The sequence below is a fragment of the Lacerta agilis genome, chromosome 3, assembly GCF_009819535.1.
Source record: "Lacerta agilis isolate rLacAgi1 chromosome 3, rLacAgi1.pri, whole genome shotgun sequence".
In the NCBI taxonomy this organism is placed as follows: Eukaryota; Metazoa; Chordata; class Lepidosauria; order Squamata; family Lacertidae; genus Lacerta; species Lacerta agilis.
In genome coordinates this window covers 41,056,894-41,083,490 of record NC_046314.1, presented here as the reverse complement: position 1 = coordinate 41,083,490, position 26,597 = coordinate 41,056,894, and the positions used below count along the sequence as shown (strand labels likewise).

Sequence of the window (26,597 nt, the reverse complement as noted above, 5' to 3'; positions counted from 1 at the left end):
TGAATAGTCTTTTGCTGTGTCCAGCAGCAGTTACAGCGATGCCGGTGAACTTTTTGTGAGACATTGAGACTAGCAGCAAGTGTGACTGTACATAACTTTAATGATTTACAAAATTTATTTGAGGCTGAAAAGGCTAAACTGCAGCGCGCAGTGCAGAATCTAGAAGTTCTTGTTGATTGAAAGGGTATGTGTGTCACTGAGTAGCCCTTTAAAGGGAGAGAGAGTGTTTACAGAACTCGCAAATGAATCGTAATCTCAGAAATGTAGGTCAGTCAGTGACCTCCCAATAGAATGAGGCAGCAGTTTAATAGTGCAACTGACAGCTCAGCAGCAGTAAACCTCACTGTCTCCAGGAAACTTGTCTTGACAAATGTAAACACATTGTATCCTGTATTTCCCTGACTTATTTAATTTTTTCCCCCAGTTGCCACAGCAGGAACCACAAACTGTCACTGTGGAGTCCCCTTTCCTCACTCCTCCTTGTCCCCAGAAGCAAATGTCTTGCAACATATCTTAATTTGTTTATGTTGGGAGACTGTATGCAGCATGCAAGGCTTGCATTGAACCTTTTGAAATAATAAAATTGTAGCAATGCTACATTTCTTCATAGTGGTAGAATTACTGAATAAAATTGAAATTCCTGTTTCCTTGCAGGAATGCCACCCCACTCTCACCCCTGTCCTGAAGAACAACCAGAATTTGATTATACAGAACCTAATCTTACCCTGTAGTTATTGCTATGAATGGCCAGGAGATGGGCATGTGCTGATGTCCATGTTGTATGCAGATTGCAAGTCATTAATAACTCTGAACACACACACACACAAGATAAGCACTGCTCAGCTAGTGACTTAAGCTTCTGCTCTGCTCTGCTCCCAGTTGTCACTGTCATTTGGGGAGTGAGAAAGTAGAAAACAAAATAAAAGTGTTTTGCACTGCATGATTATATTGAACTGTGCGGTCTGCCTGACCTGACAACCAGACTACACTTTATATTTAGCCTGTGGAGGCAGCTGCTTGAAACAGCCTACACATGATGACATATCCTTGCCATCACCATAACATGTAATACTTCTTTACATGATTCTTCCATCTAACGTACAGATTCCACTTCAGTCTGGCCCGGTAATGTTGTCGGCTTGTGTGTGGAGAGTCAGTACATGAAGTAGGTGGGGAAATTGCACAAAGAGTAATGCTTCATATTAACTGTGACAGAATGTCACCATGTATAGACCATTATTTGAGCAATGTGTGGAGTAGACATCACTATACTGGCAACCCAAAGAGAGAAGAGCACCTGTGATATGCTTAGATCAGCTTTCCCAATAATTCAGTAGTAGACTTGTCTATAAAGGAGTATCCTTTGTCTTTCTTTCTTTCTTTCTTTCTTTCTTTCTTTCTTTCTTTCTTTCTTTCTACTGGTTTTAAAAGTTGGTTTAGTAGTAGTGGACTAGAATACGTGGGTGTAAATTACAGTTTCTTGATGTATGTGAGCTGAAACATTTGCAGTTCACAGCCTAATCTGCTTTGTGGGGTTTTTTAGAGGGGTGAATCGTATATGGCTGCCCAGCACTACTTGAAGGAAGGGTGGGATAAAACTGTTCCATTAAAAGAAAAGAGATGTTTTATTTCAGTATTCTGTTATACCTAACTTCGAAGTGGTGAGACATTTACAGAATATCTGTAGTCTCCATTTTAAAAAAAGTTGTTTTTTAAAAAAAAATGTTTATCCTGCTCTTCATCCCAAAATGTCTCCCTGGGCATCTTTCAGATCAACAACATGGCAGTCCTTACTCTTGTTGTTGTGGCAGCATTCCATCGGTCTCAGGAAACAGTATAAAGAGACATAGCACTAAAATAAAATGGATTTGAGGTGTGGGGAGGATATAAACAGACACATACAAGTTCTCAGTTCCAAGCTCTTGTAATTACCAGCTGGGGTGAAAAGAATCAAATTTGCTGGTCTTTGAGACACTCCTAGAGAGTCGTCCTGCTTTGCTTCTCTCCCCATCGTTTACTATAGCCTGATAAACTGGCTGCTGCTATGTGACAGCTGATGGAAGGAGGAGCCTGGCTTCTTAGCAGACTTGTTACAGTCCTGAAGTAATTAATGGCTACTGCAAGCTGAGAGTTGGAAAAGGAGCCTGATAAAGAGAGATTCTACCTCTTTTAAAAAATCTACTTGCTTGTTTAAGCAAAAAGCTTCTTACAGTTGTCTCATGAAACACTTTGTTTAAAGAGACATGCAGATGCAGTGTTAAATAGATACAGTGATTTTATTATCACTATCCACATCATCATCTAATGGGCAAGTTCAATGCTGCCAGGTTTATATGCAAATCTTCAAAATGTGCAACATTTGCAGCCATGCAAACCTATTCAAGTTTTCACGTAAATCCAAATATGCTAAATGGGCCCTATTCCCAGGTAAATTTGTACAGGATGGCAGCCTTATGGCATATGTTTCCTAGAAAATCTAATATTACACAAAGGGCAACTTGCATACATATGTCCTTTATTATTCCGCAGTCATAATACCATGTGTGAGACACAGGGGTACATTTGAATTAATATAATTTCTTTTTCTTGGATATGGTTTTCTCTGCATTCCTGAGCAGGTCCCATTTTGTTGTTCATTTAATGTGCTGCAAAGATAAACTGTAATTCTGAGCCAAGTTGAAGAATTACAGATTTCCGTTCCAACAGCCCTTGCAGATAGAGTAGTCTTTGTTTTTCCAATCACTCCCAAACATTCTTGGGGTTGTTGTTTTTAAGTTGTAACTTAAAGGATTTTTGCCTTGGTCCAGCTCTATTTGCAGGTAAAATTGGCATTAACATGTGACCACTTGTGCCGGAATGTTAGTGGGAATGAATAATTGAATGTTATTGAAAGGTGCTTTTCTAAACCTCAGGCTCCAGCATTGCGACCAGCATTTCTCAACAAGAAGTCTCTGGAAAATTTGCTATGACTACAATTAGCTACATGTAGTTATGATGGATCTTTATTATATGCATTCAGTGCATATCTGAATAAGCTTCACCACAGAACATTTCACATTTTCATATATAAGTTTGTACAGCACCAAAAATAGGTTTTGTCACTTTGATCAAGTAGGGAACAAAAGGAACATAGGAGTTTAAAAACAAAAACTTGAGCAGGCTCCTCCCTCCAGCTCTTAACTAGCAGAAGCCATTAGTTCATCCATGCCAGTATAGTCTGCTCCAGAATGGCGAATTTGTGGCCTTCCAAGAAGTGGCTGACTTACAACTTCCATCAGCCCCAGCCACCATGGCTGAAGTAATGGGAGTTGTAAACCAACATCATCTGCATTGTCTTGGGCAAACTATTGCTTGCTTCCTTTTAAACCAGGAATGGAGTCTCATAGTGACTGGCCCAAGTTCACTCTTGTCTCCCAGGACCCAGTATAACAGCCTAACCAGTACACCACACTGGTTCACACTGACCAAAGTTGGGGCAGAGGAGGGGAGTACCGTATATACCCGAGTATAAGCCGACCCGAATATAAACCGAGGCACCTAATTTTCCTACAGAAACCTGGGAAAGCTTATTGACTCAAGTATAAGCCGGTTCACCTTTGCCGCTGTGGAGGAGGAGGAGGAGGAGGAACAAGCAGCCCGAAAGCAGCCCTTTGGGCTGCTCCTTCCTCTTCCTCCTTTGCCGAGTTTGCATTTATGTGAGCAGTTCAGGAATGGAACAAGCTGCCTGGGGAGAGTAAAGAACCGCCATTCTTGTACACTTCTTAAGGAATGGTTGACTGGGGAGAGTGCGTGGCGGCACGAGCGGAGAGAAAGGGCTTCTTTCTCGCTGCCCCCACCGGCCGCCTCACTCGAGTATAAGCCGGGGGCAGCTTTTTCAGCACAAAAAATGTACTGAAAAACTAGGCTTATACTCAAGTATATACAGTATAACTTTTCTAAAACAAATAAGAGACCCCGAGAACAGATTTCTAAAGTCATCAAGCACCTGCTTTATGAAGACAGGGTTCTTTCACATATTAGAAGTTAAATTTCTGTCTTTTTTCAGTGGTTCAGTAAAGCAATCTTTTGCTTATTTCTGTCCATTTGTAAATTGAGTAGTACCATTTTTCTTTTTGTTAGCTCACTAGTTTTTTTTCTCTTGCTCTTGTCAAATTCTCTTCTGTCTTTGTTCTTCTCCTTTTAAAAGATGTTAGAAAATGAACTACACTTGGTATAAATTTTGCTTCTTTGCTCTACCATTGAACAATGGCAGAATATTTAGATATAGTTTGAATGCCACCCATTGGTGCACAGAACATGCCCTTCGGAAAGATTCGTGCAGTCTGCAGCTTTCAAACTATGCTCAAGTTCCACCTTGTTTTGGGCCAAGGTTCATCAGAAGCCTGCAATATTGCATTCTCAGCTGACAGTGTGTGTGTGTGTGTGTGTGTGTGTGTGTGTGTGTGTGTGTGTGTGTGTTGCACTTTTGCGCTTAATTATGATTGGCTTTTTATAATCCTGGCTTCTTCCAACTTTCCCCCATCTCTGCAGTTGTTGGGTTTTTTTTGAACCAGTTTACAAGTTACAAAAAATTGCTCTACTTCAATTGAAACATTTAAAGGAAGATTTCTTGAGCTTATGACATCCCACAGCAAGTCATTAGGTATCATGGCTCTCTCACCATGAGTGGGAACCACATTTCTGACTTCACACATGAACAACTAATCTCTCTCAGAATAAGTATGTTTTGAAGAATTCTGGAGGTTTTTTGGCTGTGTTAAAAGAAAAAAAAATCAGGAAACAAATGGATTTGTGTTGCTGTTCCAGGTAAGAGGCGCTAGCTGTAAAGGCACAGGTCACCATATCACCACCATGCAATTCAGCCTTCTATCTGAAGTCCATTGTCTGTTTTTTTTAAAACTGATCCCCCCCCCCAGTTATAAGTGAAATTGTATTTAATAATGCTATGTGAGTAGTATGTCATACTAGAGAAAATATATGCAGTGTATGGGAGGCTGCAGGTACTATTTATGTTTTCATTAAATCTCTGTTATTTCTTTGACTTTTCACACAGGAATCCCTGTCGGGAAATATTGAGTCAGATATCAGTTTCTTAATTTAAGCAAATGCTATAGCCTAGTCAGGTGCCAAAAACCTTATACTCATGAACACACCGCATCTCAAAACTGTAATTTAAAATTAATTGCAGGCAATATCAATCCATTGCTTTCAGTCCAATCATTTCATCACCACAGTTAATTAGCTGGATACCTGAAAGACTTGCAAACGCCAGCCAAGAAGTTGCTTCCTTTGCATTAAGGATGCATAAAACCCAAGGGAAGAGTAAAAAACAAAAATTCTCTTCTTTCTTCACAAGCAGGTCCTTAAATGTGTGCCTATTCCCCCCTCTCCTCTGGGTCAGTCTACTTGCAAGGCTTTGTTGCAATTCTTTTCTTCAGTGTTCTCAAAGCTGTAGCAAACACAACTGGAACGACAAGCCCTCTTTCCAACCCATCTACTGTTCCTTTGTCTCACCAAACATCATCTCAAGCTATCCCCTCTGGTATGACATCAATACATCCTGAACCAATGAAGGAATCTGCATTTGGATGTAGATTGAGACTCGTGCACAAAAGTGTGTTGATGAAAACCATTAGAGGTTGGTGCTGCAAGCATTGCGAGTATTGCTCACTTGGCTTCTCAACACTGCGTGTTGCTGCCAATTACTGAGAGGGGGGGAAGGAAACCAGTGGGGAGTTTGGTGTAGTGCAGGCTTAGCAGAGTCAATCCAGTACTCCTGCTGCCACTCCTGAGCCGAGCTCCCCATCACCACTCTCTCTTGGTAACCAGCAGGGACACTTGGTATTGGGAGACTAGGTGAGCAACACCATCCTACTGACCACTACTGGTAATAATCCCACCACCTTGATCATAGGCATCACATGGAGTTACCAGTAATTGTTTCTGTGTTGGATTTATTCGAACTGCCAAAGCAATGGGGCTCAAACTTTCTACCGTCAAGAAATTTGTGCATGCTGTGTGTCTGCCAGAGAACCACATGGAACTCCTTCAAGTTGCAGAGGGTTCAGGAACTGATTCTAGAATGATCAAATGGGATGCTTGCCAGATATGTTAATCCTCTCTCTCTCTCTCTCTCTCTCTCACACACACACACACACACACACCCCAGAACGCCAAACTTGGACTTGGAATTTCTAGAGATAGTCTCTGTCATAATTGCCATCATTCATTCTCTCTCCCTCTCTCTTGTACAGTCATATGTCATGTTGCATACACTCCGTGTTGCGTACGTTCGGGATACGCACTCCCACACCCCGGAAGTGTTTTCCGGAGTGCGCGGGACCGCCGGATGCGCAGAACGCTTCTGCGCACTTCGCGCATGCGCAGAAGCACTCAAATCGCACGACTTCCAATTTTCGGGATTTTTTTTTACGTGCGTTCGAGTTACGCCCGCCCGCATTACGCATGGCGACCCGGAACGGATCGTGTGCGTAACCCGGGGTTCCACTGTATTAAAGTATGATTCATTATGTCAATGCATAAGCAAAATCTGCCTCTGAGGTATGTTTTCTTCAATTAAACAGATTTCGGAGCACATGTGGAATTATATGGTTTTGTTTATCCACGAGTTTTTAAAACGACAGCAGAAGGTAAATAAAAGAAATAAACCAAACCCCAAATTGAGTCAGTATTGGTTATTAATAGATAAAAGTAATTGATGACTCAAGCATTCAATGCTATGGCAGTTTCCGAGTTTCGGTTTCATGTTAGGTTCTTTTTAGGAATAGTTTTTGTTTTATAGTTGAAGTCAGATTTGTGTTCTACATCACTGCTCAGTCAGAAAAGCAGAAATAAGCTTGGGCAGAAGACTGCTTTGGATCTGTGTAATAAAAGTAGTCCAGCTAATAGGATGAAGTAGATGACGTACAGATCTTTCCCTTTACAATTATAACTGGGGAAATTTGTATCTCTATTTTCATGTGTTAAAGAAACAACTGAGTCAAACTGTAGCACTTGCTGAGTTTCCTTTATTAGTCATTTCAGTCCGGGTGTATGTTAAATTGGTGACTCAGAAGCTGAGATGCAAAATACGTTTCTGAATGACAGACAGAAACAAAACAAAACTTTGAAAAAACAAGTGCATTATTATATTTATTATTGCTCGTTCATTGGTAGTCTAAAATGCACTGGACGTCAGCAGTCCCATAGATTCCTCTTAGTAAAATCCATCCAGTACTGCTGGAATTATGGGGGGCGGAGAGGGAGGAAACTGAAGTTGGAACTGTCTGGCACATCTAATTTTTGGATTGGAGAACAAATTCCTGGTGAATGATTTCACTGCCTGTAGTGCTGTCTGATTCAGTTACGGCATTTGATGGGACTTGTTGGAAGTATTAGCAAAGACAGGATGTTACTACATTTGAGGTCATATAATTGTTGCTGTTTTAAATACGTGCTTTGCATTCATGGTATTAAATTCAATGACTTAACAGTCCCGTCCTTAAGGTACTCCACCTGCTCAAACCTGAGCCAACAAAGAACTCTGAGGATTGGAGCATAAGGCTTGCATGTACTATTGTGACTTTTCTGTGCTATGTCTGAATTTGATTTAGCTTCAGCCTGCAGGAGGTCTGCAACATCTCAGCTAACTCAATCTCAGGATCCTCGTATTCACCAGCAGAGCTACTAGTGTAAATAGTATTTGCAAAGCTTTTACCTATCACATCTGGAGGAGAAGCAAATGTTACTACTAACAAATGACACCTAACATAATAATGCATGGTGTTGGCAATCCTAAACAGCTGTGTGTGTGTGGCAATGGTTGGCATATCTGGACCCTCTGTGTGATTTCTTTTCCCATTCTTTTATTGCTTTTGCCTGTCCCACCTAGCACCTAAGTGGCTGCTTGCATCCGTGAGCCATGCCACTCTTCTGCGTAGTTTGAGGGGAAATATTGCAGCAATGTTGCTTGTTCCTAATGCAAATGACTGTATAAAGCTTGGGACTGAGTTACATGAGAAACTGCTTTGCCTCTTATTATTATTATTATTATTTAAATTTATATCCTGCCCTTCCTCGAAAAGGGTGGCAATCACAGCAGTGATAAAGCAACATGGCAAATACAACAGGCACCCACTGTTTGTACTTCATGGGAACAACTGGGGACATTTTTGTTTTGAGAAACCTTTCCAGTTGGCTGTTTTTGTTTCCATTTAAAGGTCTGTGTTTGGGTATTTGTTATTATTTAAATCTATCTTTAGTTGTTTTCTAACCTATTTTTAGTTGTTTGTATGTAGCTTATGTGAAAGACGATTCATAAAGACGGTGGTGATGGTTTAAGGTTGATATACGACAAAATGCAGGTAGATTGTGAGACTCTTAATTTCAGAGTTGTGAGTTTGAGTCCCACTTTGGGCAAAACAATTCCTGCATTGCAGGTGGTTGGACTAGATGACCCCTTGTTCCTCCCAACTCTAAAATTCCCTGATTCTATGCAATGCTTACACAAAGGATGCATGAATAAAACCCAAGTATAGCTATTTTAGCACAAAGGCCTAATTTATCAGGAGTTAGAGGGGGCTACAAGCCCTTGGATCCATGTTGTGCAGGTATAGGCTTCAGTAAACTGCCATACTGTATAGACAAGTCCTAAATAGTATCTTGCAGATTGTTATAGACACATGAGTGAGAAACTTGACATCAGTTTATCTTCTTATCTCTTGTGGAGAATGTCTCTGCTCCAGTGTTAGAAACTCCCATTGTTCTAGGCACATTTTGCGACAGGGAATTTCATTATGGCGAGCAGTTTCTGAGCTCTGGGCGCAGTACTGCGCCTAAGATTTCAGATTAAAATTGCAGAGTGGAAGGAAAGGGGGTCCTTATTCTGCTTCCTCACTTCCAGGTATTCTCTGAAGACTGGAGAAGAGACCTTCTTAAGAATATTAGTGGGGTGGGCAGGGGAAGGACTAGACCAGGGGTCAGCAAACTTTTTCAGCAGGGTGCTGGTCCACTGTCGCTCAGACCTTGTGGGGGGGGCCAGACTATATTTTGGGGGGGAAAATGAACGAATTCCTATGCCCCACAAATAACCCAGAGATGCATTTTAAATAAAAGCACACATTCTACTCATGTAAAAATACACTGATTCCTGGACCATCCACGGGCCGGATTTAGAAGGTGATTAGGCTGCATCTGGCCCCCAGGCCTTAGTTTGGGGACCCCTGGACTAGACCATGTGAAAAATAAACATAATATTTTAGCTGCAGTTCATTCATTTTCAGCTTTGTATTCTTGTTATAAAAAATCATGCCTACACATTCCATAGCACCCATAACCTAGGTTTAAGGTGCTGTTTAGCTCCTAGCTTTCACATCTCAGTTTCCAACACTGCTCTACTCCTGAGGCAGCACGTCTTTGTGTAAAAGGGATGTTTATTTCTGGAAAGGGAAGGGGGAAACCAGAGCATTACACAAGGCATTCACAGGCATTCATTTGAATTAAGTGTATGAAATTGCAATGAATTAAACAGGGCAATGTGTTTTTAAAATGAAATATGGAAATGTCTTCTAGTAGTGTTGGAATCTATGGATTTGATTTTGGCCTCTAGGTGTGTTTCCCCGCCCCTTTGCTTAGGTATGCTATTTCCCTGTGCAAGCTAAGCCAAGCCAAGTACAGACACAAGTATCAAACCACATTCCATGCTCCCACGACTCTAGGGAGGGCCTGTGTTTCGAAAACAATTAAGAAGTAATATACATGGAAGTGGGAAGATTAGAAGGGAGGGGAGCAGAGAGAGGTTTCCTACAGAGGTATAGTCATGCGTTGAGCCCCAGCCCTTACTATGCAAATTTCCCCGCTGCTGTGTCTTGTGCAAGCACAGTCCAACTTTCAGTAGAAACTGCTGCTGTGCACCTTATGTCAACAAGACTTTCCATGCATCCTATGCTGCTTAAGGGCAGAGCTCCAGTTTTATGGCACTCTTGGCCTGGCCCAAATGCTTCTGGTATTCATGGATACAGTGGTACCTCTGGTTATGAACGCTTCTGGTTATGCACGCTTCTGGTTACGAGCTCCGCTAACCCGGAAGTAGTTGCTCCTGGTTGCGAACTTTGCCCCAGGATGTGAGCGGAAGTCGCATGCCAGAGGTGCATGCGCAGCGGGAGGCGCCATTAGCGAAAGCGTGCCTCAGGATAAGAATGGTTTCAGCTTAAGAACGGGCCTCCGGAATGAATTACTGTAAGTTCGTAACCAGAGGTACCACTGTATGTGATATAATATATGCATACGCAAAGCGAAGCCAATAGGGTGATTCACTTCTTCACTCACAGCTGCCCCATACTTCTTAATTTAGAACATTTCTATCTAGATAAAATGTAAATAGTTTATTGCTTCAATTAACTTGGAATTCCAAGTAGTTGTTGGCAGTTTGGGGGGCCCTGAAGCTTGAACTAATATGGGGCCCCCTTTGCAACCAGCAACAAGGTTTGGTAACCACTGTTATCTTCTTCAGTTGGGTTTTTTCCTTGACAGATCACCACATTAAAAAAAAAGGTACTATATCTTAGATTTTGATTTAAATTGCTTCATTGGATTATCTCACATATCAAAGTCACTAATTTGGATAAAAAAAAACCCTGTGCCTTATAGTTTTTGAGGTATAGCTCAGTTGGTAGAGCATGAGACTCTTCATCTCATGGTCATGGGTTCAAGCCCCACTTGCAGTGAAATATTCCTGCATTGCAGGAGGTTGAACTAGATGACCCTTTTGACTAGAGATACCTGGGATCTTCTACATGCAAAGCATGTATTCTGCTACCAAACTGTTCTGCTACCAAACAGTTCCTCAAATACAGGAGGTGTCTTATATCAGGTCAGCCCAGTGTTGCCCGCTCTGACTGACAGGAGCTCTCTAGGGTCTCAGGCAAAGCCTGTGCATTTTGAAATACCCGGACACCTTTATCTTTTGGATTGGGCGGGGCAGTTGAAATTCTGGGTTAACTATTCATTTGTCGTCTGCTGGGCTGTTGTGAATTTTAAAGGGATCAAGTTGCCCCCCCCCCAAAAAAAGTTGTTGTTTTTTATTTTGGCACTTCCATTTCTAACTTCAGTCCAGGAAAAATAACTTTTTGGCTTCAAAATTTCCAGGCCTGCTATTCCTCAAAATGAGGTTAAGCATATAATGTGCCAAACGTTTCCTCAAATGCTGCTTGGTACAGAAAGGAACTCAAATGTTCGCAACTTGTTTTGACTAAGTTTAGGGAAGTGACCTGATCCATCTAAACTAAAAACTAAGCAGGGTCGTATTATATACTTAATAAGCCTTCCCCCAATGTGGTGGTTGAGCTAGAGCTGAGCTTTTATTTGGTCACATGAGCTGAGTGAAGTCTTGGAGACACTCTCTCTCTCTCTCTCTCTCTCTCTCTCTCTCTGTGTGTGTGTGTGTGTGTGTGTGTGCTTGTGTTCGTGTGTTCGTTCTACATATGTTCAGTCAGGGACTTCGTCTGAGAAACTCAGGGATTTTCACAGCCTTTCCCCACCTTAAGATACCTGTTTGAATTTCTGTGTGTTCAGAATAAGGTTATAAAAGCATAGTGATGTTGCTACTAGAGGGGAAATTACATGGGTGTGGTATATCTCAGTGGTCCTACCTCACCAGTAAGGAGGAAGGCAGAGAATCTGTCCATTACATCATAGTTGTAATGAAGCAGTGTCTTTAGGGAACTTCCTGTAGTAGTCTGCGCTCAGGCTTGCAGGACTTTAAAGCCAGAACCAGGCCCTTAGCACGAATTGATAGCAGTGAAGTTCAGAAAGAATTTGGTGGTTTGGAGGCTTTGTGGACAGCTCCAGGTAGAAGCTGAATTGCTGCATTTTTGAGCTAGTTGAAGTTCCTTTGTGGTTTTTAAGGTCAGCCCAACATACAGTGCATTTTACAAGTCAAGTCATGTGTATTGTTGCAAGCCAGTATTATTTACAATATAGGAACAGTAATCCTTGCTTTGTCTTAAAGGGGTGTTGTGAAGCATCCTAAGATGATGTATGTGAGATGCTCTGAGCACTTGGATTGCTATAAATGTGCATTGCTGCTTGAAAGGACACTCTCTACTTATGCCATCTTCTGCTTTGTTGTGTTTTGTTTTTAAAGTGTATCATTTCCATTTCATTAATTCCAATTTCTGCTTGAGTCCATTCAGGCTGAATCAGAAATCACAGGCCATACCATGATGATCTTGCAACATTTGAAGCAATCAGTATTGCTGGTTTACTGCATAACTTTCAGAAGTCATGGTAGTTTCTGGAACAGGCCTAATCAGCAAGTGATGGGTTGTTCAAGGAAGAAGGGGGCAGAATTAGAAGCCTGTTCTGGTGGAAGATAATACCTTTTCTTCCATCCAGTCCCATTCCTCTTCAGCAATTGTGTTCTTCCAGAGTATTTTCCCAAACAAGTAGCCTCCAGCTGTGGCAGAATAGCCTCAAGGCAGAACACACATCTTAAACAATGTTTCTGCCAAACCAAACTCCCTGTTTGTTTGTTTGTTTGTTTGTTTGTTTGTTTGTTTGAGTGAGTGATTTCATTTGGAGCAGCAGACATGGGTAGATGAGTATTGCTTTCTAGAGATTTGTGGGAAGCCAAATCTCTATACTGTACATAGTTTTGTTGAACTGTGATCTACATCTACAACTACCTCCATGAGCATATAGATGCTCGGAGTGTGAAGCCAGTGCAGGGAAAGGATTCATATATACTTGGGTGGAGGTGTTTTACATCAAATCTTGATCAATGGGAGTATGTTCTCCTTGTGCCTGTTTTTTTTTTTTTTGGTGTGTGTAAGGAAATCCTTTCTATTAGTCATTCCCAGATCTCAGAATAATAATGGCTGTATAAAACAGAAGCATGGGATGGAGTTAAGACTAGACACAGATGTTTAGCAATGCATTAGGACAAGGTTAGATTACAACTTACCCTAGCCTGACCCCTGAGCAGAGAAATTCCTGCTTTCATTTTATAGATCATGTGTTAAACTTGATACACTCTGGCTCACTCAGTGTAGTGTAAGGATATCTGGGGAACACAGGGAGAGAAATAGAGAGTGAGACCTTTGCAGAAACGGAATGAAATGTGTGGGATGCAGTCCCAGGCTTCTACAGCAGTGTACATCAATCATACCTTCCAAGAACAGGGTGGACCTGGTTCTCACTGAGGTGGCAAAGTTATGTTTGGGCTCTGCCACGTCAACACTGTCCCGTGCTATGAAATGGCCACCCACTGAAAAAGAAAAAGGTGTGTACATATGAGATATCTGGCATGCCAGAAAGAAGCCTTGGCTAGAATCTTCCTCCCTGAATCCTTGCGCTTGTATCTTGCTTGTGGGTTGCCAACAAGCCTCCGGGCAGCTACCGTGAGAACAGAATGCTGGACTAGATGGGCCATTGGCCTGATTCAGCAGGGCTGCTCTTAAGTTCTTGAGTTAGCTTTCACATAAAGCCTGGAGTGAAACAGCAGAGACATCTGTACTAGGCCACAGACTTTCCCATCCTGTCTCAAGTTTCTCCCACCTCCATTCCAACCTTCCTCCCAGAACAATTGTAATTTGACTGGAAAAAGCAAATGGGCCCCTGTTAAGACAAATGCACACACTACTACTTTTGCTACACATGGACTTGTTGATATGTGCTTTTCATATTTCTCTACTAATTATTTAAGATTTTTACCATTGTTAGGGAAGCAATCCAGGTAGAACTTGAGTTCTGTATTTATTGAGCATGGTTTATGCAGGCTCTCTGCCCCACCTTACTTTATAGATTGGCAGATAATAGTAGATGACCCAGTGTACAAGGCACTATGTTCCATGCTTACAGAAGGTAATTTCTTCTTTGTGGTTTTCTGTGGTGCATCAAAGACAGGTTGTGTGCCTGTACAGAACAGCATTTGGAATCTTCCAGAGCTAAGCTACTGAAACATTTATGTAGGCCACAAATGACTAACACAGGTAGGTATAACCAGACAAGCTAATTTTTAAAAAAATGTTAGCTGGGCTAGTAATTTTTGTGGCATTTTTTGTGTGTGTGTGTGACTCTGGCTTTGCTCATCATCAGAACATCCTGAGAATGCTTATTGATTGACTTATTTCTTTAATGCCACTGAAGAACAGAAGCTCAATGTACAGCTTTTAATTCATTATGAGATTATAAAATTTTGTAGGGGAAAGGGGATGCTTGTGCCAATGCAAACCTGTTTTCTGAAATGTGTCCTGATGTTTTGTTATGTTTAGGTTGCCACCAGAGAAGCTGAGCTGCCAGAAGCTTGCCCTGTGAATCTTCAGGCGTTCTTATCTTAATGGATTGCTGTAACCTACTAATCTCTCCATTTGTCCACTTCCCTGTTTCGTGAGAATATTAGCCAGCACAGATCCTGGGAAAGTTACATGTAAGTCCTGCTTTTGATTCCTATTTCATAAAAAAAAACTATGCAAGGAAGTGGGGTTGGTTTTTTTTCCAACTGGTAAGGGGGGGGATCTATATAGCACTTGTTAAATCATCCTAAAAGCTGTAATTCGCCAGATAACATTAGACTGTGAATAAATTGATCTTGAAGTACTTATTGTCTCTTTAAAAACTAAATGGAGAATGTAATTTTGTCAATTTGTGGGCTTCCTAAGTATGTTTTCTGCCACAGCTGAACTTGTCACAAAGTACTTTATAAATAGCTTAGGCTTTTTTAGCTTAGGCTTTTTTCTCAAAAGTAGGCTAAGTTGATGTGGTGTTGTTTTTGCTTATATATGCGCAAAACAGGGTAATATTTCAGTTGAGGTGTGGAGAGGTTGTACTATCTGATAAATCACTTCTCAGAATCAGCCTACAGATTCAGCCAGACATCTCCCCCCCCCCCAAAAAAAACCCATAGTGTGGCAACTCCTGCATTTCAGTACCCAAGCATTGGCATTTTGGGGAAATCAGGGTTTTCGAAGCTTCCAAAACATACAGAGCTAGCTACATGGCAGATTCCCGGTTACTCATTTCTGTGCAGGTAGCTAGTGTGTGTTAACAGAAGAAACTAGTTGCTTGAATCTATCCCTAATGAAAACAGTTGCATATAAAATGTGTACCACGTAAACACACTAGATGGATGCCTTTGGTAGCACACTTGAAATGGTGCTTAGCTTATTATTCAGAAGCAAAATCAAAGTAGGAATTTAGGAACTCACATGCTCCAGTGACTTCTAATGTGTCTTTCTTGCTGCATATATACAGAGTGCACCCCCAGGGTTTTCTGGAACATCTCAGAGAGTTCTGAAGGTAACTGTTGGTTCACAAGAGATTGCCCTTACTCTGACTGCTCTAGGGTATCAAGAAACTTCTGGCTAGCCTTGATCAGGTCTAGAGGATGAACGCTTCTGAACATCATGCCTAGTGATGCCTACTCAGAAAGAGTATGCCTCTAAATACCAGTTGCTAAGGAAGAACAGCAGAAGAAGAATACTATTGCCCACATGACCTGCTTTGTGGGCTTTCTATAGCTGTCTTGTTAGCCACTGAGAGAACAGAATGCTGTGCTAGATAAGCCTGTGGTCTGATTTCCTCAGGATTCTTGTCCTCTTTCTGTTTTCTGCTTTTCTTTTTGCTTTCTTGGTGACAAGGGCTGTATTTAATTAGATGCCGGGGCTGAATTTGATGCAGCGACTGTTGCTCCATGTGCTTTTCAACACAGAACTGCCCCAGTCAGGGCAAATGGAGAACATGGGCGGGTACAGAACCTCCCTTCATTTCTGTCTTCGTACCTTGCAACTTTTCTCTTCCAAGTACTTTTCTTATTTTCTCTTTGAGCTGTTGACAACCCATCTGATGGGCTTTTGAGAGCAGAATAATATGCGGGTGTGCGTTTTAAAATTAGACAGTGCTGTTTGTTATGCAGGAGGAGCAAGTACTAAGATAACATGCCTCTGCGCATCTGAGAATCATATGGCCCTGCATATTTTACCAGTATCAGCCTGGAGTTCTCCCACTGTTTCCAACCGGTGAATACATGTCTTATACTGGGTTACGCCATCTGTCTATGTAGCCCAGCATTGTCTACTCTGACTGGCAGTAGTATTCCAGTCAGTCTTAGATTAGATTACTCACCTCAGCTGGTACCTGACCCTTTTAGCTAGAGATGTTGGGGATTCAACTTGGGCCTTTCCACATGGAAAGCACATGAGATATAACCCCTCTACTGCTTAATTTCCAGAGCTGACTTGAATTTTGGGGCGCTTTTCTGAAATAGCTTGCGTCTGCATGCTTTTCCACATTCCTGTACGAGCCGTGCAACCTGTAATAATCCATTTGTAACGTAATCCACTTCAAATGGACTATTACAAGGACGAAATAACCCTCTGGCTATCTCTTCTCCAAATGGATCTTGAGAGCAAAGGGCTTCCCCATAAAGCCAGTGAAAAGCATTATCCTCCATTCATACAAATCCCAAATTTGGAAAATCAAAATAGATGGCGATGAACATGAACGCTGCTGGTATTCACACTCCACATTCTTTTGTTGTTGTTCAGTCGTTCAGTCGTGTCCGACTCTTCGTGACCCTATGGACCAGAGCACGCCAGGCACGCCTATCCTTCACTGCCTCTCGCAGTTTGGCCAAACTCATGTTAGTAGCTTCGAGAACACTGTCCACATTCTTTCGCCTGCTCATAATTACTAGAAAGTGCTCCCACACTGAACTGTCGGAGAACAGCCAACAGCGTTGATCACACACCACTTTATGTATGTCCTACATGTGGATAAAGGGTAGGACACAGACCAATGGCTTCAAGTTACAAGAAAGGAGGTTCTGACTAAACATCGGGAAGAACTTTGACTGTAAGAGCTGTTCAACAGTGGGACAGACTCCCTTAATGCTACACCCTTAATTTACTACTTTTATACTCCACTCTTTCTCATAAAGCAGGGTACCTGCCTTTACTACCACCCATTTTGTCCTCATAACAACCGTGTTATGGTTAAAGGAAGCACCTCTGTGCTGCAGTGGGTCAGTGCATCCGGCTGTGAACCATTGCAGGGTGTTGAATTTGATTACCCTTGGGGTCCCTTCCAACGCTACAATTCTGTGAATGGTGTTGTTAAATAAAATGATAGTGTACCATAGTACAATTGAGTAAAAGGAAGGACATGCCTTATACTATGGACAGGAAGATTGTACCATTGAGCTCCATGTTCAGTGTTAGCTCCCTGCTTCAAAGGTTTTGCTTAGGAGCATTGTAACGTGTGTAAAAAAGTGATAAGGGGAGCAAGAAAATTCAAGCTATCCATGAGAGAAAAAGTGAACCTTTTTTTTTTTACCTGTTAGTGTCCCTGCCTCCAGACAGCTGGTCATTTCATTCCTATTTCCTGTCTTCCACATGGACGAAAGCCTAAATTGATGGAGCGTGACTTAACATTGCCCATCCTATTCTTCCCAACCCTGCTTTGCCTGTATGACCTATGAGTCCCAGTATAGTCACTGTTTATTGTATTTGCTTTAGTTCTACTGTGGCTCTTATATTTATCAAGGTTTGTGAACCTCAGACCTTATGGCCAAATGTGGCCCTCTAGGCTTTCCTTTCTGGCTCTCAAAACATACCTTTACTGACCCTGCTTTGTATCCCGAGTGCTTTGCTTGGCTGGAATGTGCCTTAAACTCCCACAAGAGATTTCTGACAGTGTTGGTGATTGTGTTGTTTTTGAAGGAAGGAGTGAAAGTGAACTAGAGTCAAGGAGAGAGACAACAGTGTTTGCAAGCATGGGAATGAGGACAGCTTAAATCCACAATGTGAAAATATTGAAGCACAACTCAAGGCAACTGTAGAAAGCTTTGAAACACAAAGTTTAGGTTGGCAAAATCCCATGTGCATTGGTGCAGTTTGCTGATAAGCTCACGAAAATATGGACCTATATTTCCCAGATTTGGGGCTTTTAGCTTCCCAATTCCGTCATAAATGTAAATGACCTCAGAACTGCCAGGTTTCTGTAAACAGGAAAGTGCCACCAGAACCACTTGTAATGCTTGGGATCTTTTTTTGTCTTTGGGTATGCTGCTACTTTAGACGAGGCTGGGTACTGTGATGCCCACTATTCATAGTCTTGGGGGTCATGTGATTATTTGCAGCTGCTCAGATAATTCTACCAGGATAACCTAGAAAGAATTTGTAGAATGAAAACTGCACTGGATCAATGCTCGGGAACGTGAAATATTCTGTATAAGGACATCTGTCATTCACACTCCTGGTGTCCCCAGCATGAGTTTAAACTACCCCTTTCTTGAAAACGTCTTCACACATTGCACTTTTCATTCAGATGTGCAAGTAAACCACTTTATGTGTACCCAGGAACGTTCGTGTGTGGGTGTGGGTGTTCTCTTTGTGCATTGCACAGCTCCAGGCTCCCTCTTTCATGTGCATGCTGTGGCATGTGGCCACCATGTAACATTTGAAGGGGCCCAGCGTCTCTAAGCCTATTCTGTACTTGGAAAGTATCAAGTACACTATTCAAGGATAACCATCTTTGGATTCAAACTTGGTGAAGGATTTATGGCCTGATTCAAGAACATGCCACAGCGGCAAACAGAATATTTAGAGGGAAGCAGGCTGCATACACGCCAGTGCAAGGTTGAAAATCAGCACATAATGCTGGCACGGCCACCATTGTACTTCAGATTGCAGGCAGTACTTCAGAGTGGACACTTAGGATGTGAATTAATGTGCTTAAATCTTTGTGCTAATGGAACAAAGAAGCTGATTAAAGGTGTACGGCAAGCATGAATCATACATAGTGGTGCCTAACGGAATTGTGTGTGTGTGTGTGTGTGTGTGTTAAACGAGTGGGTTTTGAGCCAGCAAATGCTGTCATTATGGCTACTTTTAGCAAGTGCTGCATTCTTGCTTCAGAGCTGTCCATTTGACATAGCGTTACAAGATTATTGCCTTCTGAGCTGAAGCTTAAAGCATTTTGGTTGCTTTTGCATTTGAACAAACCTTAACTTTTAATGTTAAAATTCATTTTTAAAAAATGCTAAGGTCATAATATAACATTAAAAGTATCGTGTTGGTTTTTATATAGTGCCAGTGTATAAGAGAGCACCATGAGGCTTTTAAAGGTTTAATTATCCATCATTCTTGAAGAACATAGGAAGTTGCCTTATACAAGGAAGCAAGTATTGTCTCCACTAAATGGGCAATGGTTCTTGGTGGTTTTGGGCAGAGAACCTTCCCAGCTGTACCTGAAAATGTCACGGATTTAACCTGGGACCTTCTGCATGCAAAGCAGATGCTGTTCCACCAAGCTATGACCCTTTGCGGTTTCGGTTTTGTAGCTTTCAGAAAATTGCAGCATGTTCACAAATACAGTCATACTTCTGGATATGAACGCTGCGTGTTGCGTTCGTCACGGGTTACAAACGCGTCGAACCCAGAAGTACCAGAACGGGTTACTTCTGGGTTCGGCAGTTTGTGCATGCGCAGAAGCGCCGAATCGCTCTTTGCGCATGCGCAGAAGCACCAAATGGCATCGCGCACATGCGCAGACGCAGCGCTTCAGGATAAACGCTACTCATGTTGCAAACGGGGCTCCGGAACAGATCCCGTTCGCAACCAGAGGTACCACTGTACATTAAATTCATGTTTTACTTAAAGCTATCTTCTGTGTGGAATGGCTTAGGGAGCTGGGTATGTTTTGCCTGGAGAAGAGAAGGTTAAGGGGTGATATGATAGCCATGTTCAAATATATAAAAGGATGTCATATAGAGGAGGGAGAAAGGTTGTTTTCTGCTGCTCCAGAGAAGCGGACACAGAGCAATGGATTCAAACTACAAGAAAAAGAAGATTCCACCTAAACATTAGGAAGAACTTCCTGACAGTAACAGCTGTTTGACAGTGGAATTTGCTGCCAAGGAGTGTGGTGGAGTCTCCTTCTTTGGAGGTCTTTAAGCAGAGGCTTGACAGCCATCTGTCAGGAATGCTTTGATGGTGTTTCCTGCTTGGCGGGGGTTTGGACTTGGATGGCCTTTGTGGTCTCTTCCAACTCTATGATTCTATGTGTGCAGTTTTGAAAGTGCAGTGTATTTTCCTTCATCTTCCTAGCCCTCACCTCCCAAAGAAAATACTAGTATCTATGCATACTAGCATGCATAGATCTCAACCTCCTGGTTGTAACATTGCCTCCAAGGATTATTGCTGAGTCCGCAGTATGAAGTACCCAATACACACCATGTTCTAGCTGATGACTGCACACATATGTATATCCTCACATCACATTTCATGTGTGTGTCTCCCCCACCCCACCCACCTTTTTTTTTTTTACACCACAGTGTGGGAATTGTCATTCTTCCGAAGTGGTTGGAGTTGTACAAACTGAAGCTTAATCCAGGCGAGAACAATGCACTATTGATTCAGATTTCTTGTGATCTAGGAACAGGTGTCCAATCCGTATTGTACAGGTAGTGCTTCTCTTTCTTAAAAAAGTTCTCAGCTTTGTGGTGATCCTGAATGGCCAACAGCAGCGGGGAGGGATGCCTTTTATCAGTATGTGAATTGCATCCTTTCCTTGAGAAGTCAGGCCTTGCCAGCATCATTCCCACTGTAGTCACCCTGTATGCTCTAATGTTGGGACTGCCTTTAAAAACAGATATGAAGCTTCATCTGGGGCAGAATGTGGCTGCCAGGATGTTACTAGAACTGGCAGATTGTACACATAATTCCAAAATTATACCATCTACATTGGTTTCCGCTTTGTTTCCAGGCTCAATCCAAAGTGCTGGCTCCCTAAATTTTTTATCGTTAAAGATCAAAACCAGCACTTTGAAGTAGTTTCTGAAAAGACTGCAACCAGACTATATATTAATCATCCCCACTCACATGAAACTTGCCTGACTCATAAGATCCTCTACCTACTGTGGCCAGCTGAGTTCCATCTGCCCCTGCCATTAGAAGTGTGGTGGTGGGCACAAGGTACAAGTCTTTTTTTCTTTTCTTTTTTTGCAGCGCCAGTAAACACCCAGAGTGGCTCACAGTAGCATCCAAACAAAGCTCAGTTGACAAGATGGTGCGTAATAAAATGCATCACCGCAGCATTCCAAGACAATCAGTTAACAATTCAGTTTAGAGCATATGGGAATAGTATAAATTGGGGTTCTGCCACCTTGTTCAGTCCAAGGGGCACATTCCCTTCTATACAACTTTTCACGACCACATACCAATATGGGAATTTTAGTAGGCAAGCAAGGGGCATTAGCAGAGTTCAGGGATGCATTCCAGCCAGGCAAAAACACTCAAGGTGTGAAGTAGGACCCCTGAGGGGTGTGGCCTGGGGAGAGTCCCAAGGGCCAGATGGAGAGGCTGTGGGGGGGGCACATTTGGCCTCTGGGTATGAGCTTCTCCATCCCTGAATTAAATTAATGTTTCAGCCGGCTCTCCAAAACCCCTGAGGTTAATAAATACAATATTAAACTAAGACTGGACAATCCACTAAAAATAAAAAATTAAGCTACAGTAATAAAAATCCTGAAACAGGATTCAAATTAACCGCAATATAATATACCAACCCACACTACAGAACAGGATAACAATGTAAAGCGAAATATTTCTCACAATCAGTTTCAAAACAAATCAGCAGAACGTTAAGTCCACAATCGGCGTGTGATGAACCCAATGAAAAGCATATCATATTGATACATTCAAAATTATACCTAGATTAAACAGTCCTTTTAAACTCATGCTTAACAATAATACAACACCAGATTTAGCAGCAGAAAATTAGAACTTTACTAATTGGGTGCTTTAACCAGAGGCAGGAGCAGTTGGTGTGGTTTAGCCTGGTTTGTATGAGAGCTGCTGCTGGAGTCTTTAATCTGAGATATTATAACCCTGAACTGCAGCTGCAACAGCAGCCCTCATAGAGATTAGGCTAAACCATGCAAATTGCCTCTCTTCTTATCTGTTTCTCAAGACTCTCCCAAGGGTTTGCCCCCTCCCCAGCTCTACTGTACACCCTCCATGAGTGCTTTTGCCTGGTGAGAATATGCCCTTAAACTGTGATAAGCCTCTGACTTCTGTGTAGCTAGACTGTAGCCTGTTGTACAAAAAGTAAACATGACATCTGTTGCTCTGCCCACTTTTGATTCTGGTTCGACTCAATTTTGCATGTTGCCCCTGGAAAGTTGCCCACAAGGAAATGCAAGCCTTGGACTAAATAAGTTTTAACCCCCACCCACCCCCAATCTATGCTGTGTTGCCTTTTTCTGGCGTGCATTTGAAAGCAAGGCTCCCACCCACGTTCTTGCACAGGTCTTGCATGAATCTTTCTTGATGTATATACTCAAGCAGAGCTGGGTCCGAGCAGCATGGTTGCAGATGTGTGCTGGAAATTGTTCTGCAAGGAGAAGACATGGGCTCAATAACTCTTCATATATAATGTTATCGGAAGGTGTTGAACGGTCAGCGATCTGTCACTGTCATACAGGATAATAAAGCTAATGGAACTGCTGACACTTGAAATAGGACAGCATCATAGTGAGAAACTGCTATTTCCCCTTTTTATGCCTTTGCTGGAAACTGCACTATGCAGACACTAAATTAAGATAAATGCCATTTGTAACCCCACTGAACATAAAATTAAAAGCTTGGAAGCCATTTCACTGTGCATATTGGATGCTTTTAAATATTCTGGCTTTAGTTCCCTGCTTCCAGTAGTTTTCTCCATGTCCTAACACAAATGTGAAATGTCCCTTAAGTTGCTGTAATGGTAAATTATCCCCCCCCGGCCCCCCAGCTGCCTACCAGAGTTTGGCTCTGATGGGGCTTGTAGCTTTTTCAGGTTGCAACCTGTGTATACTTCTTCACATCCCAGATTGGTAGGGAACACCCCCCCCCCCAATGTTGGAGGTAACTGGAAGGGATGCAGTTTCATACTTTGACATTGGGCAAAGAGAGCTCAGTGGGGAAAGAGGCAAAAAATGCAAGCTTCAAAGACTTGCTTCGAGTCTGTAGCAACAACAACAAAAGAGTATATTTTAAAATGGTTTGTGGTGGTAGTTTCTTTTGTACCTAATAATAGCCAGGGTTATATAGAGGCACTGGGAAAATAATCACAGCTGGCCCTCCATAAATCTTGCCCCAGTGATGAACATTTCCCTGTAGGTCAGTTGCTGTCTTTTATGGACCGTAAAGTTTCCCATAGAATCCTTCACATGCCAAGCGCTAGTCCATTTATTTCAAGACAATTTCAATGAAAGATTACTTAAAAAGACGATACTAGTGAAATCCACTTTCCCTAACCTTAGCCAGTGAAACTCAAATTCTTTTCACCACATGAGTTTTAATTTTACTGCAGTTTCAATACTTGCTTCTGTGCTTGTCCCATACTGTACAGTCATTTAGTGTCTGATCTGAGGGCATTGCGGTTGCAGCTTGAGTAAGATGTGACCCATTTTTCATAACACTTCTAAATGCTACAAATACCAGACGTATTTGGAACTTCTACAACATGAAATAATCTTCAGAAAAGCACGTTGCTGCTGCTGTTAATTTATTATATAGCACTTCTAGTTTTAAGTGCTTTTACAGTAATCGTTTGTTAATCCCCTCATTCATCCTGGCATGGCATCGCGCTCTATGGGAAGGGTCAGTTTTAGTCCTGTTTTGTCCCTAAACATTTAAATCTGGGCAAGTGAGTGAAGGCCCAAAAAGGTTCGCAATCCCTGCACACAGCCAGCTCTTCTCAGTAGGTGGAGTGAGGCAGCCACATCAGACAGCTGATTTTTAGTTTTATGAAAGAGCAACAAATGGTTAGTTATTTTATTAATGCCATTTTTTTGCTGCTAGGAGGGGAAGAGAAACTTGTGGGTTTTTTATTTTTTATTTTTATTTTTTTGCCTCAGGTTCCAAAATAGCTTAATTTGCAGGATGGGAGGCATTTGCTACTCTACCTCAGGCAACAAAATGCCTTGGGCTGGCCCTGATTAATCATTAGCTTATTTACAGTGACTAGCAGAGAGTTCACAAGAAGCCATGTCATAGTGGAAGGTCAATGGACATAACAATGTGCAATTTCAAAAAGGGGGTTAATGGGGGAGGAAAGGAAGCTGGCTTTCTGAACTGTCTTCATCCAACTGTGTCTGCTCTCAAGGTGGGTTTCTGCTAAGTAGGCAGAAGATGTAAGCGAAGCTAGTCATGTGCATGTTAAAAGAGAATTGCTCTGAAATGCATGTATTTCACGGAAAGGAAAAAAAAAATTTAGGTATGCATGAGACCTGTAATGGGGGAAAAGGCGCACGGTGTTATGTGTCATATGTATTAAAAATTAGTCTAATTTGCAAAGCAAGTTCTGAAGTACAGTATTTAGTCCCAGCATCATGCTTGACTGTACAGTGTTTCTGTGTCTTCGGGTACGATTATGACTGCTGGGGGTTTTTCTTCTCACTGTAATCTATTTTCTGGGAGGGGCTATGGCTCAGGGGCTCACAGCACCATATCTGCATGCAGAAGGTCCCAGGTTTTATCCTTTTAACCACTGGGTAAAAATATTGTGTAGAGGGTGATGCGAAAGACACTGAAAGCTTCTGCCAGCCAGAATGGACCATACTGGACTACATAGACAGATACTCCAACCAGCCGTAAGGCAGCTTTGTACATCGTTTATGGGTGGACCATTCATAAAACTCCCCAGCATTAAGTTGCTCGGCAGCTTCTTTGTTAACTATTTAGAGTGTGCATAACCCAGACAGTGGAAGAGTTAAGAGCCTTCTTCAATAGCTGCTGCTGAAATTGGGGGTATTTAAAAGGGCTTGAAAGTGACTGCATACTGTGCGGTGTTTCCACATAACCTCAGCCTTTTCCATTTAGAATACAATGCTAGCCGTCCTTACGGCGGCGCTTTACATTTTACTGACTGTCCGTGTATGTTTATTTGTTCATTTCCATTTATGAATCACTTCCTATGAAACCTCTCAAAGCAATTAATCATTTAAAATGTTACCGTTCGAAACATATGAAAAACAAGTTTGTATACAAGAACCATTTCAAATCTAATACAGATACGGACTAGGATGTTCCTCAATGCTCTGATTAACAGTAGGGATCATATAGGTATATAGCAGGGAATCAGGTATAGTTTGGAATTCCCCCCCCCTCCCTCAGAGCAAATGTTAACATAACACCTCATCATCTTGACATGTTTTCTGCAGCTTTTGCCAATTATTGCTTTGGCGTCCGCATGTATCAATTTACAGCAGAGATTTCCATAATGGAGCCAATCCTAGACGACCTCCAGCCTGCATGAAACCCTTACCTCATGTCCTCAAGGGCGACCTAGATCCGTGTGGGCAGAGAACTGCTCCAATAAGAGAGTGAGATGGGAGATCCAATTATAAGGAGCAAAAGTGGTGTTCAGGTGATGAATGCAGAACCCAGACCAATTCCCTTTTAGCGCTGGAGTCTCTAGTTGTGGGGAAAGAACCTGTTGAAAGAGTCAAACAATGAGGATATTCTCTCCGCATTCCGCCCCCTTTTGGTTCATAAACCGGACCTACCTACACACATTTCCTTTCTGCTTCCTATGTGATTTCAGCAAGTCTGATGGTGACACAGGGAACTGTCACCATCCTATCTAGTTCAAACACAAGCTCTATACTTCCCCCCCTACATCTGTTCATCAAGAAGCAACTACATTTTTGCGTGGCAAGGGCAGATGGAGAGGAAGAGACTTGTTCTGGTTTGGTTTTAAGTGAGCCATCAGTCTGGGTTTCCCCCCCGCACCCCTCCACTCTTTGTCTTTGTTGCATTTTTGTACTTGCCTTGTAGGTGTTGGAAGTGTGGGCGGACAAGAAAAATTAGTGGTTTTAATAAGACTTTCCATCTATTGCCCTTTTGTGTACAACTGAAAATAAAGACTCATATAATCTGGAGCCGTAGACCAAACATAGTCAGTCTGTTAAATGCTCACACTTGGCTGGCTTGCAATCCTGCCTCTGTCTGTCTGGTAAGATCTATATTTTGTATTTGGCAGCTAACTCAGTTGAATTGAAAGAGGGTTTTCAGGTTAAAATAGCAGTTGTTCTGTATGAGATAAAGTATTTGAACTTGCTTACTCAAAAAAAAAAAAAAAAAAAAGCAAAATAAGTGTGGATGTGTAAAATAGTTTTCAAAGGTTTGGTGTAAGTGACTACGAAGCCTTGTATTCTTGGCTAAAATTTATCACCCCAAAGTGCAATTGTGCGTTTAACATGGATGCAAAACCTGCATTTCTGGACAAAGCCAAGACCCATCAAGCATGGCACCAGATGGTTGTTGTAGGCAGGGCATGAAAGTGATAGGTATCATCTGTTGTTTCTTCGCCAGCATCTGGTAGTCAGAGATATTCTGTACAGTACATTCTGTACATGGAAGTTCTGTTTACAGGTCTATAGACCTAGGCTTGAATCCACTTGTGTCCTTCCATTCATGGAAGGACTTTTGATCCAGCAGATGCCTCAACTGATGGTAGAGAAGACCCGTCTTTGCCCATTTCCCTCTTCTCTTTGCATCTTCTTGCACCTTCTGAAAATCTCTACCAGAGGTTTGAGGGATCATACAAGATAGCAT

At 42.0% G+C, this 26,597-nt stretch overlaps 1 protein-coding gene across 2 annotated transcripts in view; it reads left to right on the top strand.

Moving 5' to 3' along the window:
* BACH2 (BTB domain and CNC homolog 2) overlaps nt 1-26,597 on the top strand; it is a 195,045-nt gene that overhangs the window by 90,485 nt on the left and 77,963 nt on the right. For both annotated transcript variants that reach the window (XM_033143437.1, XM_033143438.1), the window contains exon 2: nt 14,271-14,425. The gene's annotated coding sequence lies outside the window, so the exon portion shown is untranslated. The remainder of the gene's footprint in view (nt 1-14,270; nt 14,426-26,597) is intronic.